Source organism: Hibiscus syriacus, unplaced genomic scaffold (assembly GCF_006381635.1).
Source record: "Hibiscus syriacus cultivar Baekdansim isolate YM2019G1 unplaced genomic scaffold, ASM638163v2 tig00113725_pilon, whole genome shotgun sequence".
Taxonomy (NCBI): domain Eukaryota; kingdom Viridiplantae; phylum Streptophyta; class Magnoliopsida; order Malvales; family Malvaceae; genus Hibiscus; species Hibiscus syriacus.
The window spans coordinates 16,821,324-16,838,990 of NW_024063471.1; the positions used below are offsets into that span (position 1 = coordinate 16,821,324).

The 17,667-nt window shown below is 35.9% G+C and overlaps 1 pseudogene; it reads right to left on the reverse strand.

The window, feature by feature from the left end:
* Positions 1–323: 323 nt before the first annotated feature.
* On the reverse strand, positions 324–5,790 carry LOC120187743 (annotated as a pseudogene).
* Between the last annotated feature and the right edge of the window lie 11,877 nt (positions 5,791–17,667).

Genomic DNA, 17,667 nt, shown 5'->3' on the forward strand with positions numbered 1-17,667 from the left:
CATTCTGATCCCCATACGTTTAGGAGGAAGAAACCAATACATCAATCTGTTTTTATGTTTGCGAAAGAAACTTCGATTCTATTACCATATGATTGAAACCATTTAACCCATCCAAGGCTCTTGATGCTTTTGATTTGCTAGTGAACTAACTGAATGCATAAGTTAAACCTTTCTAAAAACCATATATAATTTACCCAAATTTTTATAACCAGAATATCTAATGATATAAAGTTAACACATAATTGAATCACTACTTGTGTAAATTTTACACTAATAAAATTTAAAGTGGACATAGTAATTGAATTTCGACTAGGCACAAAACAAAAACCTTCTTAAATTTCTTGTAATTTACATATATATTTACAGAAGAAAGAAAAGACTTATCATAATTTCCGTAAGGTTTTCCGTTTCCCTCGGTATGAATCAAATTCGCATTATATTTCAAAATAAAGGAGCTTATAACCCCAAAAGAAACCAAAGCAAGATTTTTGAAAGGATCAAACTATTTCGCCCTCCTCTGTAGTATCATTTACAGTATTTGGGGGGCGAGGCAGCTCCTCCTCCTCCTCGTCTTCCCCTTCATCGTCCTTCATGAACAAACCCAGTTGTTCTAAAGGATTGCAGCCCTCAAGCTTGAAGCTACCCTAGCCATCATGAGAATGATCTGGACTCGTCTCATCCACTGAACTTAGCAACTGCTCCGCCGGAGCAACTCTAAGCATTTCTAGGTCTTCAAGGATCCTAGCATTCTCATTTATCTCAATAGTTTTTTCCACCTACCATAACCAGATATTATGTAGACGCTAGGTACACAAAAATTAAGACACGGGGCCAAATTACGAAATTGTAACTACAATGCATTACTTTCAGCAACGCCTGCCTTGCGGCTTCCCTCTCAAGCTCCCTCTTCCGTCTGGCCTTGGCTTCCGCTTCTGCTACAGCTCTTCTTTGAGCATCTTCAGCAACCATGGCTTCTGCTTGCAACCTTGCCTTTTCTGGACAACATTAATAAACTTGTTGCTTTGGCATGCAAGATATACAAACCTATGTTGCTCAGACTTGATTTTTCATGAATTATCCGTGTCTTGACACTGTTATCCGACACTTGGATATAATATCTATCGATCCTCCAAATATATGAAAACACTAAGAAAAATCTAACCATATAACCATGTTGGATACATACCCGTGTCTGACACTTCACCTGAAACTATTCTATCTTGAAAACACATCAATTCACTCATTCAAAACTGCATATTAAAATCCCTGAAAACAATTGGCCTTCTAACATGGCAGATCCCGAGGTACTATTTTTGCACCCCAAACCAAATCCACCCACATTAGGATGCCTTATTAATGGTGATTTAAGTTTGATAAGTTCAAAGTCTGAAACAAGAGACATAATCCATGTGGGTATAACATTCAACTATTTGAAATCCATACAATGCACCTGTCATGTTGGTTTTGTACCATATTTGCTATTCATATGGTTTTGCAACAATAGCAAATATCACTATTTCTGGTTTTCAATCTTCCCAATCATTCTCATAGGAGATCCAAACCATTTTTTCCTAATCCTTTAATTAAAAGGTTTATTTTCTTCATCAGAAATAAAAAAATATAAAGCACAAACAATAAGTATTTCTTTTTTGATTCATCCTTGGAGTAGAATAACGTCATTTGAGAATTATTTCTAATTCAATCTGTAGGAATCAACAGAAAGGTGGATTAAAGTTCAAACCATTTTTCCTTTGTTGTTCAAGCTCCTCCTTCCGATGCAATTGCTCAGGGACCCCATTCTCACACTGATCCAGAGTCAAAAGCTTAGAGGGTATAATAATGGAATAAGTTTTAGGTATCAGGGACACAAGTTTACAACTAACCTGTGTAAGTGTCTTCTCTCGTGCTTTTAGAATGGTATCGGCAAATTTTTTCTTCAACAAAGCAGATCTAAAGAGTTTCTCAGGAGAAATGTCTCTCCGCTGAAGCACTGTCTCCTAGATTTTTAATAGAACAAACAGTGAGACACAACTTTAAACCAAAACACAGATTTTCCTTCCATAAACTGCATTAATCTTACCATCCTGAAAACCATCTGACCCAACAGAACTTGGTTTCGGCTGATATGTATGATCAGGCTGATCCAACACACTAACACATTCTGCATGAGAACATGGGTTAATGAACCTTACACGTAACGAAGCATTTCCAATTTCATGGCTTTGCCAATAAAGCACGAATATAAATACAAAAATATTCCCTTCTTCATACTCACCGGTGCTATCAAGATGGTTTTCAGCACACATCTTTTCATCCAATTGAGTCCCAGAATCTGCAGCTTCCAGCATCTGAAGGATAATACAAAGTAAGATGCTACTTGAAAAGAAACTCAACCGTGCCTCAAACTGCAAGAGAAAACTTTGAAGTTGACCAAGCATACACACGTACAAATAGAATCAGAACACACCTTCATCGCTTCCACTGAATTTGCAGCTTTAGCACCATCAGGTTCACTGTCAGACGAACAGCCAATCTCTAAACCTGCAAAGAATACAAAAGAAGTCAATCACGGAAATGACACCTGCAAACATCAGACAAGCTTGCACTGAAGAAACCAAGGAAACCAACTTCAATTATACTAGAAAAACACAAAGAAAAGAGAAGTGAATAGGAAGGGGCAATTATATTACTGAGTGGGCCGTCAAAAAGAGTTTTTATATCGAGTTTCTTTATCTCCTACAATTTTAGAATAAGCAGCCGAAGTAACAAGATTAGAAGGTATTACAAGGAACCTCATTCTTTTGCCATACGGTTCAAACAGTCTAGATTTAATAAAAACTAAGAAACTTACCTATCATAGTTTTAATGAAAACAACAGAAAACAGAATGCATGATGCATACAAAAAGATAAAATGAGAGGAAAATGATATTACCTCTTTTGCTGCCTGGACTGACAGACTTTGAGTTTCTCTGACCTTTATCCTTCTCTATTTCCACAGGAGGACAGCTTGACACCGGAGGATAATTTCCTCCAATGTAATCACCCTCATCAGCCAGGTCATTCCCTGGAAATGCAAAGGAATAATATAAAACCAGTCAGAAAGGAAAATTTAGCTCAGTAGGTGAGATATCAAGAAGAAGGATTCAAAAGATAACCTTATTGCAAGGATGAATTACTCAGCCCAGATTCATTTTGTAGCTGCATCAGAAAATTTTCCAAAAACACAAACAAAAAAAAATCAGATTCAGAAGCATGAAAAAAATTGAAGCATCAAAAGAAAGCAATGATCTATGTGGTTGGACTCCTCATTTTTCTTAAAGTACCCATGTCAGGCACTAATGTTCAACACATGGACATGGGGATATGAACTCCAAGGATCCTCCAGATACATAGAAAAACTTGGAAGAATCTAACCACAGCCATATCCAACATAGGCAAAGTTGCCAATTTTCAGAATTTATATGGTGAAGAGACTTACCTCAATTTCACAAGGTTCAGCTCTTGATTGGTTTTTCTGTTTCTCTAGCAAATAGTCATCTAAAAGCTTCCTCAATGTGAACAAGGTATCATCACTGAGGTCATCGATATCAATCTCAATTTCTTCTCCAGGTTCTGTTCCATTTGAACTGTGCTTCTTCAAGAAATCAACGATATGCAGAGGCATTTCAGCAAGCAAAGATTCAAGTTCTCTACCTAGATTGTGCTTTTCCTCATCTGTCATTCTATTCACAGGTCCCAGTACACCTTCCTGGGTCACTGAAGTAGTCTTCCTCTTTTTAGCAGGAGGCATTGTCTTAGAACTTACTATATCCTCGACAGGAGCTTTACCTTGAACCAATTGAGCACCAGTAACTGGTAACCTCTTCTCAATATTTTTCCATCTCACTTCAAAAAACTTGTTAAGGGTATCAGCCATAGCATGGACATTATTTCTAGGGGAATTATAGGTCATTGCATTACCGAAAGTAAGCTTAACATCAGCATGAAACTCCAGGGGGTTGGCATATGCACCAGATGCTATCTTCTTTTTAACCGTTCCTAGATCCATTGGGTTCTTAATAACATTGAAGTAATCTGGAATATTCAGCTTCACTATATCTACTGGTTTGTTGAAGACCCACCCATACTGATGGCTCATCAATCGCTTTAGAAGACCCTCACACTGTTTCATCATGATAATATGTGTAGTGTTTGCTGCAGATGCATGTTTCGCAGACTCAAATCTTCCAGAAACATCCCGACTAAACTTGCATGCCTTTCCACTTGAAGCATTTTTTTTGTTCCCGGGACAAGAATATATGGACGATTTCTGAAAATCCAGTTCATGAGGTAAATTTTTTCCATTGCTACAACTAAGAATATCACAGGAAGATGACACAGAAATGCCATTTGTCCTTTGCAACTCAACTTTCTTCTGAAGCATCCGTATTTGCTCCAATTCACCACTAAACCTATGTATCAAATCCTTTCTTTCAGACTGTGACATGTGTGGCGGGGAAAGCACTTGTCTAGTGACTCCAAAAGTGTGACCTTTAACAAGATTTAAACTGATACATTTCCTAATTGAAGCACTTGAATTTTCTGAAGCAGCAATTTCATTATCAATTCGTCCGGAGCTTCCACATCCCTCTGTTTCACCAGGAGGCTCATAAGGGCCACAATAATAACCCCCAGCAAACCTATCACTCTTTCCCAACATCTTAGCCAAAATACCCTTTCTTACTTCTCTTTATTCAATGCAAACGAGCTGCTGTTTAATCACTAATCTCTAAACACATCAACCATAGGAGCAAACTTATCCCATCTGATTTAAAAAAAAACCCACCATTAGATCACAACAATGATCAAATTTTGGTTTGTAAGCAAAGTCAGATGCGCTCATTCATGCATTTATCTAAATATTGAAATCTTTAACCTTTTTGTTCAATTACTCATCTTCCAAAAGACCCAAATCCATCCAATTAAAAAATAGAGAACAACAATGGAACCCTGAATTCTACCATTCCGCGTGAATATACTCAGATTATGCATGAAATTTCATAGTTGGTAATTGAACTTATATATCGTTGAATTAAATGAGCTCTTACATGAATCCAAATCCTAGCATTTTTGATAATTTGTTTACTTACCTAAACTAAAACTCTTAAATTCACCCGCCCCCAACAATCATATTAGACCTTATAAAACACTCAAAAGAAAATTCCAAAATTCACTTCTAATCATTTTCGATCATGCGCAGACATTAAGGTTGCAAGATAAAGAGAATAAATATTACTGGATCTATATTTAGAAATTTATAGTAATATATAGTAATTCAAGACTCAAAAATCTATACACTATGAGAAGTTCGATAGAAAAACAACCCTACTCCAATAATAAAGCCCTTTTCCCTTAAACCCGGATCAGAAAAACAAATTCTAAACCCAGTAACAATTACCTGACTGTCACTGCTCATTCGCTGCCTCTCAAATCTCTAAAACCCTATATTCAATTCCCGAATCTTTTCAGCGACGAGTAACAAAATATAAACAAGAAAAACCCTGAAGAAATTAAAGATTAATATTTGCAAAATATATACTAATCTTCTAAGTGGAATTCTTCTAAAATTCAGATTACAAGCTTCGAAAAATAACACAATACGAAAATAAAAGGCCAAAGACAGATAGAGAAATGAGAATATTGAAAGAGTTGACTTTTTTGCAAGTTTCAGTTGTTCTTTCTCTCTGCTTCAAATTGGGTTTCGCTTAATACTGACAGTTGGAGTCAGGACGAAGAGTGATCGGACGGTTATAATTTATTTAGATATCAGCACACTTAATTAACGGGGGGTTTGTGAGGAGCGGTGATAAGGAGTAGAGCTTGGGAGGGTATTTCCATCAAGGTACCATATTATTGGAGGGATTTTAAGTTTAAATGATGATGTGGTGGACTTCTATTGGATATTACTATCAGAGTAAAGTTTGGTTCTTCTAGTTTGTCTCTCGAAGTTGCTAGATCCTTGCATCGTTAATCATCCACTCTTACGCCATCTGACTCGTGAAAGATAGAGTAATTATTAAGCGAGTTGATCGTAAGTTAAATAATTTTTAAATTATGTTCGTTAAAAAGTTTTATTATTCGATTTGAACCGTTACTCGTTAAATTAGTTATAATTTTGGTTGACTCATATTCATTAAAAGAAGTTATTGGTCTACTTGAATTGTTGCTTAGGGTTTATTTTTAGGTGTAATAAATTAATAATAAATAATTTAATATTTTTTTATTGTTTGTTAGAAAATTAATAGATTATTAAATTAGTAGTAATTTAATATTTTTCGTAAATTAGTAATTATTATTTAGACTTTATTTTTTTAATAAAATATTTGAATGAGGTCAAACGGCCTATCCTTGATAGATTTAAATAGAAGAATATATCCTCTTCCGCCCTCCGGATTAATTTTAAAGTGTTATCATCTTATATAATTTCATCGGAGAATATTCATTTATTTTAAATTGCCAGAATCAAAGTACCAGTTAGATTAGGATAACTTTTTTCAAAAATTTAAAATGAATAAATATTACCTTTTAATTAATTATGGAAAATATCAAGTTATGCATGTAAAGCTACAATGGTTTCTAGAAGAATATGTAATGGCAAAGGGGCCCAAGCTTATAAGCCCAATAGAGTGAGATGTAAAAGTATAGAAATATGAGGACTAATAGGGTAAATAGCCCATTTGATTAGATTTTCCCACTTTTTGAGAATAAAGACGAGAATTCTTGAGAAAGTGGGAAGATAACATTCTTGAGAATTCTTGAGATGTAATTGTAAAGGAACCCAAGCTTATAAGCCCAAAAGAGTGAGATGTAAAAGTATAGAAATATGAGGACTAATAGGGTAAATAGCCCATTTGAGTCGATTTTTCCCACTTTTTGGGAATAAAAACAATAATTATTTAGAAAGAGGGAAGTTAACATTCTTCATTTCTTCCAGAACTTTCATTTGATTTCTTTTATTCTAATCAAGATTTTTTATGCTCAGGATTCCTAAGCAAGATAAGAATTGATGAATCATTATGTTGGGAATATTGTTAGATAAATATGAAACGGGTTTAGTTGTTAGGAAATATTTGAAATTTAGGTAAAGGTTTAGTTGTATATGCATATATATATATATATATATATATATAATTGTTATCCACTCTTTTTGTTCTTTTACCCTAACATTTTTTATTTTAGATAAAGAGATTGGAGGATCATCTAATTCAAAAGTCAAGGAGAAGGTTAAATACATTAAAAGGGAAGAGCTTATCAATCACCATTACAGAGTGCACCTCTAGATTCTTTTATTGGGTTTGACGTATCCATGTATGTATATTGTAAGTCTAAGGATATTATGCTTGAATTATATTGGGTGTAATGGAAGTTGAAGTCTACTTTATTTTGTAAAACATTTTATTTATGGAGCTCCATTTTTTGATGAAGTAGAATTTTATAAAAGTCTTAAATATTTCACACGATTGTTTGTCTTTTATTTGGGTGGGTGTTGCATTTATTGATATCAGACCATCAGGTTGAGTCTGTCCCAAGACCAGTGTTAGTGTTGTGGGTAAATACATGGATACAAGCCCTAGAGTCAGATTTACTCTCCTGTGCTTGATATTCTGATGGTGTTTTCCTTTGTCTTTATTATTGTAGAAGTAGATAAAGAATGGCAAGTGAACCTGACAGGAGACAAGAGGCTCACAATGAAAGTCAAGCATCCCTCTCAAAGAACTAGGAAGATGAGTTTCTCCTGGATTATAGGGAAACATAACTCAAGAAAGACGTCAGGATGACTGAAGCGGCATACTTCCAAAACTTAAACGTGACCTTACGAAGAATTGTAAGGGATAAACCTAGAGTTCAACTGACTATAGTTACCCCTCATTTTTTTACCATATTTGAGACACTAGTACAGCGACTTAGGACGTACAAACTTGTATAGTTCTTTGGGTCTAGTGAGGTCGATCCTATAGTAGCAGATCAATTGCTACATGAAACTCAAAGGACCCTAATGCAATTACATTTGGCTCAAGAGGGTAATCTATAATGTGGAGTTTCTCTTCTTAAGGGAGACGCTAGTGATTAGTGGGAAACAATTGAAATGACCTTGCAGTCATAACATGCGACTTGGGAACTCTTTCTAAATGAGTTCCGTCAGAAATATATTGCAGAGGCTCACATGGATGATCTACAATTGTAATTCTCATAATTGGTTCAGGGTGATAGAATAGTGTTAGAATATGAAAGAGACTTCCTTAGGTTGAGTCGGTATGCTCTAGAGATAATGTCTACAGAAGCTTTTAGGAGTCGTAGATTTTTGGAATGATTACATTTGGTTATCCACGCTCAGTTGGCAGCGAATCCTCCAAAGGTATTTTTTTGAGCAATTTAGGCAAGGAAAGGCTATAGAGCGAGTATTGAATATGAAAGCCAAATCAATAGGAGAGCCTAGTGCGGGCACTAATTAAGAGGATGTCAGATCTGCTATGAGCCTCTAGATCATCAACCAAGAGAGCTAAGAATTTTAGGGAGTCAAGGAATTCAGCTTTCAATTTGTCTAAAAGGTCAGGTCAGGGTTCTGTTTTGGATTAGAGGTGGAGACCAATTAACACCACCTCTGTAGCAAGTTCAAAGGATCAACTGGAGCTACTTCAATACCTGAATGTGAAATTTTGTAGGAGAATACACTCGAGACAGTGTTGGCAAAAAAATCAAAGGTGTTATGATGTGGGTCTTTGGATCATTTATCAGAGATTGTCCTAAACTTGAAAAAGACGCACCAGCCGGTTTAGGTAGATTAACGACATATGGAAAAGGAGGTAAAAGAAAAAAATAGAGGAGGAACTAGTCTCGTGTCAAGGCAAACAGACCGAGGTGCAAGAGGATTGAAGGATCTTGCAGATACCCGAGTGTCTGCGTGCCAATATAGTGAAAGCTCGAGAAGACTACAAGCCGATTGATGTAATTTTAGGTATATTTATAGTATCTTCCATACAAATAGTTGCTTTGATAGACCTGAGTTCCTCGCATTCATATATTAATAGGTATGCCATAAAGGGGGAAGTGTTTTAGAGAGAGGGGTTGAATGTAGGAGTTAGAGTATCTAGTCCATTAGGTTTAGATGTATCCTTGTTGTCTAATAGAGATCCAAGGATATGTTTTCCCCGCTAATTTAATGGATCTTCCTTTTAAAGAGTTTAACATGATTTTAGGGATGGATTGGTTTCTGGAACATGATGCAAGCTTACAGTGTAAGATTAAGCAATTGAAGCTTTAGGGACTAGAGGGTTCGAAAATAGTGGTAAACTGAAGGGAAAGGAAAGACTGTGTCTGAGTAGTTTTGGCTTTGACAGCCCATAAGATTTTAAGCCATTGTGTAGAAGCCTTTTTAGCATATGTGTTAAATTCTGATGTGTGAATCCTGAACTTGAAAAGTTTACGAGTCATAGAAGAATATCATGACGTGTTCCCCGTGGAATATTTGAGCTTGACTCTTGTTCGAGAAATTTTATTTAGAATTAAAATATACCTAGGAATTTTGTTTAGATGTTGCCAACAGAAGTTCAAGAACTAAAGGCCCAACTCTAGGAACTTTTAGATTGAGGGTTTATTACCCAAGTGTATCACCTTAGGGAGCCCCTGTGTTGTTTTTCAAGAAGAAGGATGGTTCTTTAAAGTTTTGTATTGATTATCAAAAATTGAATAAAGTGATGATTAAAAATAAGTACCCACTCCCAATAATAGATGACCTTTTTTATCAGTTCAGAGATGTATGAGTGTTCTCAAAACTCAACTTGAGTTCATGATATTATCAGTTGAAGGATAAAGAGATATATATATCCTAAAGACTGCATTTAGAACAAGATACGGGCATTATTAATTTATTGTGATGCCATTTAGACTTACAAACCCTTTTGTGGCCTTCATGAATTTGATAAATCGTGTTTTTCAACCCCACTTATATCAGTTTGTGGTGGTTCTTATAGATGATATCTTAGTATACTCCAAATTGGAGAAAGAACATGAGAATCTCCTTAGTATTTTTTTGTAGACCTTTCGAGAAAAGAAGCTCTATGAAAATTTTAGCAAATGTGAGTTTTGGTTATCCAAAGTGAACTTTCTAGGGAACGTAGTCTCTACGGAAGGCATCTGAGTAGACCCACAAAATATCAAGGCAATACTTGAATGAGAGTTGTCAAAGAGCATAACTGAAGTTCATAGTTTTCTTGGATTGGTTGGCTATTATCGTCGTTTCGTCAAAGGATTTTCCATGATCGCAATGCAAATGACTCGGTTGCTTCATAAAGGAATGTAATTCAAGTGGGGGAATGGAAAAATAGAGAAGCTTTGAAGAGTTAAAGAAAATTTTGACAGAAGCCCCTATCTTAATCCAACCAGAGCCAGGGAAGGATTTTTTACTTTTTACAGATGCCTCATTGAGTGGATTAGGATATGTCCTCATGCAAAAAGGGAATTAATTGCTTATCCATCTTGATAATTAAAGTGGCATGAAAGAAACTATCTCACCCATTATTTGGAATTGCCTGCAGTTGTTTTTGCACTAAAAATCTGAAGACATTATTTATTTGGGATAAATGTTATATCTTCACTGATCATAAAAGTTTAAAATATCTCTTCACCTAGAAAGAGTTAAATCTATGGCATCAGAGATGGATCGAACTACTTAATGACTACGATTGTGTCATTGAATTTCATTTGAGAAAAGCATATATAATGGTCAATGCCCTGATTCATAAGGCTATGAGCGAGTTAATAGTTATGTTTGCTAGTTTAAGTATGAGGGAAGATGGGGGTTTAGTGGCAGAACTACTACTGGAGCCTATGTTAATGTAGAAAGTTTGAGAAGCTCAACTGCTAATTGGTAAAATAGTAGACAAACTCCAACAAGTGAGGTAGGCACGAATTATATGGTATGAATAAAGAAATGATGGAGCATTATACTTTAAAGAACGATTCTGTGTTCCATTTGATTAGAAATTAAAGAGAAAAATATTACAAGAGGCCCATAATAGTCAGTTTTCCATTCATCTAGGAAGTAACAAAATGTACCAAGAACTAAAGTAATTTTATTGGTGGCCGATAATGAAAAGAGAAGTGCCTAAATTTGTAGCCAAGTTTTTGGTGTGCCAACAAGTAAAAACTGAACGTCAGGTGCCTTTTAGCCTCCTTCAATCGATTTAGATTCCACAATGGAAATGGGATATAGTCACAATGGATTTCATCACTAGGTTACGTACAACTCAGCGTGAACATGATTCGATACGAGTGATTGTGGATTGATTAACTAAGTTTGGCCATTTTCTTTTAGTACGAATAGATTATTCTTTGGAAAGGTTGGCTCAGATGTATATTGAGGAAATTCTAATGTTGCATGGGGTACCTTCATCTATTATTTTGAATAGGGATCCTCGATTTACTTCAAGGTTTTGGAAGTAGTTGCATGAGGCCTTAGGAACCAAGCTACATTTTAGTACTACATTTCACCCCCAAACTGATGGACAATGTCACACCCCAATTTTGGGTCAAATTTTAAGTTTTTAAAACATAGTCAGTTTTGAGAAGTTGTAGGAATTCAGGGACCAAACCCATAATTTGCCCATTTTTATTTATAAGTGAAAAGTAAAATTTTCCCTCCCCGATCAGTTAACCTAATAATCCCTAAATTTCATTCAAATCCCTAACTCCCTCACCACCGACCTCCCTTTTGCCTCCAAATTAGCACCGTCCGGCCACTATTGGAGTGCACCACTGCCACCAATCAACTCCCCACCAACCAGAGACCAAAACCCGAGCCCCCTTGCACCGGATAAAGACGTCGTTCGCCGTAGTTTTGGATGCAAAGTTTCGATGAAAACCACTCTTTTCGCCGCAAAACATCATCGATTTCGACCAAACTGGCGACATTCTTACCTCACCGCCCACACCATGGTGTTCCCTAGGTGATTCCAATCAGAACCCAACCCATATCGTCAACCAAGTTTACATTGTCGCCGTCTATTGCCGTGGATAAGCTGAGATCATCCGGTTATTTAATGTTATACAGTTTTGGCTTGGTTTTGGTCGATATTATTGGTCTGAATTGATGCTAGGATGCTTTGGGAGTTAACGGCTGGTCGAAATAACCCTTGTCGTCGTCGCACGTTCCCCACGGGCCGCCGGGTGTGCGTGGGCCTTGTTTTGGGTCCAAGGAAATTTCCAGAACCGATCAACCAGATCCGCCCGCCCGACTCGCCTATCCGACCAGACTCGACCTGCTTGGTTCGATCCAGTCACAGAGTCAACTTGGTTCAAGTCAACTCGGTCTGAGTCAGCCTGTATGAGTCAACTTGTTGACTTTGACCAAAAAGTCAATTTTTTCGAAAAGGTCCCATTTTATGTTTTTGACGTCCTCAGTCTAAATCCGAAGTCTGTTTTGCCAAATTCGCGGTAAGCCACTTTTCAGATATTTACCTTTGGATTCAATATGGTTTTTAAATTAAGTTCAGTTTCTAACTTAAATTTGGTTGCTTTGTATCTGAGGGATTATTGGAAGTTAAATTAAAGTTCGAAAGCAATCGAATGGAGTTAAATGGTAGATCAATATAGCATGGAAACTGAGGTAATACATTACTACTTATTTCATGCTTTCTGGAACATGTTAGTATTGATTCATGCATGGATAAGTATAATTGGTCACATGTATGTAGTGATTATTTCCTAAACTCGATCTGAATACTATAAAATGTCAGTAATCGGATAGGACTTATATGGCTCACTTCAGAAAGTGGAAAATTAATCGAAAATAATAATAATAAGCTCGGTGATTCAATAATGAATAAATTAGGTTATTCAATAATGAATAAATTAACTTCAAGATCCGTAAATTTTGATTAATTTATTTTAAGGTTAAATACCGAGAATATTTGAATAATACGTTACCTAAAATATCCCTATAAGGTAAAATTATGAAAATGCCCTTATATTGAAAAAAGACCAAGAATTTCCCTAGTGGTTAAATTACCCTCCATAGAGTAAATGAGAAAAGTACTCTGAACCTTAATGGAACTGGAATACTCTCAAGCCTAAGTTACCCGAAGAAATGCCACTGACGAATTGAATGAAATTATGATAATACCCTTAAATAGTAAAAAATAATATGATGACTATGATAATGGGGAAGACCTGAGAGCTCATATCTTGATTCACTTGAACTTGGGAATCATCGATTTAAATTTCAGAACTATATTGGATTTATAGAAATGCCCTAAAGTCTAAAATGACAAAAATGCCCCTAAAGTGTAAAATGACCTACAGTATTTCCAAGACCTGGAATGACTAATGCCCTCAAGCTTCGAAATGAATAAATCAACCTCGAATACCAATATGACTATATTATTTGACCAAGTTAAATGGAATGGAAGTACTGTATGTATTCAACATTGCGGAAACGACCAAATTGCTTAGGGAACTCCTAAGTGGCCAGGATAAATTTGAATACTAATTGAATTAAGTGAATAAATTGGAATAGTTTGGAAATACTGATGATCTTATATATTTTATTGTCCCTATGGGTTATGAACCATAAATTAAGTACATCAACAATTCCTGATATTATTGCAATACAGAAATGAAATAAAGACCATTGGAATATATGTTCGTTTCCTTAAGATATATTCAAATATTATTCTAGAGGTATTCTATGAACAAGAATTGTTTGTATTAAAGAGTGAATACCTTGGAAGGGCAACAAATTGACGGGTTGACATACATTAGTTTTGGGAGTTGTTTCGCTCGAGTTTTTTTCGATAATCCAATAGATCCACACAGATTATAAATGTCCTGAATCTTCGTTTCTCCCTTATCAGCTCAAATCACTCCGGTCATATCTGATCACACAAGTAACTCAGATGAAAAGGATCCTGAATACCCCATTTGGTTCAATTGGACTTAAAATCCTAATAATTCAATTCATAATCCTGAATACCTCTGATTATTGAGTAATGGAATTACTCTCAGTAAATATGAATCTAGAATTATTTTGTATAAAGGTTCCTGAACATCTTCCTGATGCACCTGAATCATAGCGGAACTCTAATGTATCAACTTTAAATGTCGGATTAGTTCCATTAGTAATCAATTCCTTTCAATAAGACCTTGTTTCTGGAACCCGATCAAATTAAATAAATTTCATGTTTTCTTAATACTATTAAGTGCTTCTGAAAAATACTTGGATCCTCTAGTGTGTTCCACATGTACTACATGACAATTTTATATGTTTTGAAATGAGTTTTAATGAACTATTGATTACTGGTTTATGAACCATGGCAACATGGTGTGTGTTCTCTGTTTTCGGTTTTCACTGAAAAATATGAATAGTTCATGATTTATGGAATCATGGAATTTACTGAGTTATGAACTACGATTTCCTGTTTCATTGGTTATTACTTGAACTGTTTTATTGAGACATTATCAAGGTAGACTAGAGTATGGAGGTAAAGATATAATCAAGCTGGTAAATCCTTACAGACCTAAGGTGATCCTTGGGTAGGCTCTTAGGCCCCAAGGCACTCCCTTGTGTTAATCATGGGACTACTTATGTTGTACAGGTGGAGATCAGTTATATGGTTTATTTCATTATCACGGTTATGCCATATTACAGGATGACGATCCAAATATTACGATTTACGACTAAAATTGATTTCTATTGGATTTTTATATGTGTAGGATTCTGGAGTATGGAGGTTCATCCCTGATCCAGCAGGTAAATCCTTACAGGCCTAAGATGAACCTTGGGTTGGCTCTCGGGCCCCAAGGCATTCCCTTAGGTTGGCTCCTTTAGCTGTGTGCTTAGGGTAAGCCCTTATGGATGCAGTTCTAGGGAACTGTATAACGGTGTTCGGTTGGAAGGTTCTACTATAGTTTTGAAAATATGTTGTAAACACTTACTGTTTTAAAAAGATTTTTATCTTTTCACTGGTTTTGGCTGGAACACTCTAGACATCATATTTGATCTCCTGAATATTTGATACTATGAATGTTTCCTATGAATTGAGATCTTCATGGCTTCTACTCGATGAACTACCAGTGGAATCCCAGCTTATCCCGAAAACCTGTATATGTTTGATTCAGTAAGAAAATTTTATTGTTATACATTTATTTGTATGTCTTGTAACATAAACTGGTAGTATTGTATTATTGAGCTTTCCAAAGCTCACTCTGTTACTCACCATTTCAGGTTAAAAAAATCATACCAGTGGAGTTATCGACTTCAGTAGGGGAGTTCCACCGGCGTTGCTTGCGGTGTACGATACAGGTGATTAGGGGCAGGTTTCATTTTATTATATATACGAGTCTGAAAATATGTTTATTTTTTAATACTGATAAATTTTACTTTTGTATTATAAATTGATTTTATGATTTTACATTTTTAACAAAAATTTTAATTTTTCTGAGATTTTTACATTGGGTCACTCCAGTGGCCCTAATGTGACACCCCAGATTGGATCAGACCACCCACATCGGTCTGGGGGTTACATTTAGTGGCATCAGAGCCTAGGTCGAGCCAAATGTTTTCTAGGTAGACCGGCCAGTTGAATGTTAAAAGATGTCTGGTCAGTACATGCCCCTAGACTACAATCGTACTTCTCTGAGCCGGAACTCCAAGGTCGAGTCCCTCTCTATAATGAGCTAACCTAAGTTTCCTATCCGTTACAACATTGGCCGCTGTAGTTTTGGACGCAAAGTTTTGACAAAAACACTCTTTTCGCCAGAAAACATCGTCGATTTCGGCCAATCCAGCAAGATCTCACCTCACCGTCCACACCATGGTGTTACCCATATGATTCTGATTAGAAACCGACCTATCTTGTCGCCCAAGGTTACGTCGTCACCGTGGGTAAGCCGAGATCGTTAGGTTATTTAATGTTATACAATTTTGGCTTGATTTTGGTCGATATTATTGGTTTGAATTGGTCTGAAATGATGCTAGGATGCTTCGGGAGTGAACAGCCGGCCAGAATAGCCCCTGTAGCCACCGCACGCGCTGCTGGGTGCATGTGGGCCTTGTTTTGGGTCCAAGGAAATTTCCAGAACCGGTCAACCGGACCCGCCTGGTTCGGTACAGTCACCGAGTCAAATCAATCCAAATTAACTAGATCTGAGTCAACCCGTCTGAGTCAACTCATCGGAGTCAACCCGTTGACTTTTACCGTAAACTTTTTCAAAAAGGTCCCATTTTATGTTTTTTAATGTATTGAGTCAGAATCCGAGTCCATTTTGCCAAATTCAGACTCGGTAAGCCGTTTTTCAGAGATTTACCTTCGGATTCAATATGGTTTTTAAATTAAGTTCAGTTTCTAACGTAAATTTGGTTGATTTGTATCTAAAGGATTATTGGAAGTTGAATTAAATTTCGAGGGCAATCGAATGGAGTTAAATGGTCGATCGGCATGGCATGAAAACCGAGATAATATATTACTACATGTTTGATGCTTTGTGGAACATGTTAGTATTGATTTCTATATGGATAAGTATAATTGGTCACATGTATGTAGTGATTATTTCCTAAACTCGATCCGAATACTATAAAATGTTAGTAACCAGATAAGACTTATATGGCTCACTTCAGAAAGCGGAAATATCAATCAAAAATAATAATAATAAGCTCTGTAATTCAATAATGAATAAATTGAATTCAAGATCCATAAATTTTGATTAATTTCTTTTAAGGTTAAATACCGGGAATATTTGGATAATATGTTACCTAAAATAGCCCTAGGGGGTAAAATTATGAAATTACCCTTGCACTGAAAAAGGAACAAGACTTTCCCTAGTGGTGAAATTAACCTCCAATGAGTAAATGAGCAAAGTACTATGAACTTTAATGAAAATGGAATACTCTCAAGCCTATGTTACCCGAAGTAATGCCACTGACGAAATTGAGTGAAATTACTGTAATACCCTTAAAGAGTAAAGAGTAATATGTATGACTGTGATAATGGGGATGACCTGAGAGCTCATATATTGATTCACTTAAACCTTGGAATCATCGATTTAAATTCTGGATCTATATTGGATTTATAAAAAAGCCCTAAAGTGTAAAATGAACAAAATGCCCCTAAAGTGTAAAATGACCTAAAGTATTTCCAAGACCTAGAATGACTAATGTCCTTAACTTCGAAATGAATAAATATACCTCGAATACCAATATGACTACATTATTTGACCAAGTTAAATGGAATGGAAGTACTGTATGTATTCAAAATTACAGAAACGACCGAATTGCTAAGGGAACTCCTAAGCGACTAGGATAAATTTGAATACTAATTAAATTAAGTGAATAACTTGGAATTGTATGGAAACACTGACGATCTTATATGTTGTACTGTCCTAATGTGTTATGAACTATAAATTTAAGTACGTCGACAATTCCTAATATTGTTGCAATGCGAAAATGAAATAAAGACCATTAAAATATCTATTCGTCTCCTTATGATATATTCAACGATGATTCTAAAGGTGATTTATAGACAATAATTGTTGGTATTAAAGAGTGAATACCCTGGAAGGGCAACAAATTAACGGGTCGACATGCATTAGTTCTGAGAGTTGTTCTACTCGAGTTATTTTGATAATCCAATAGA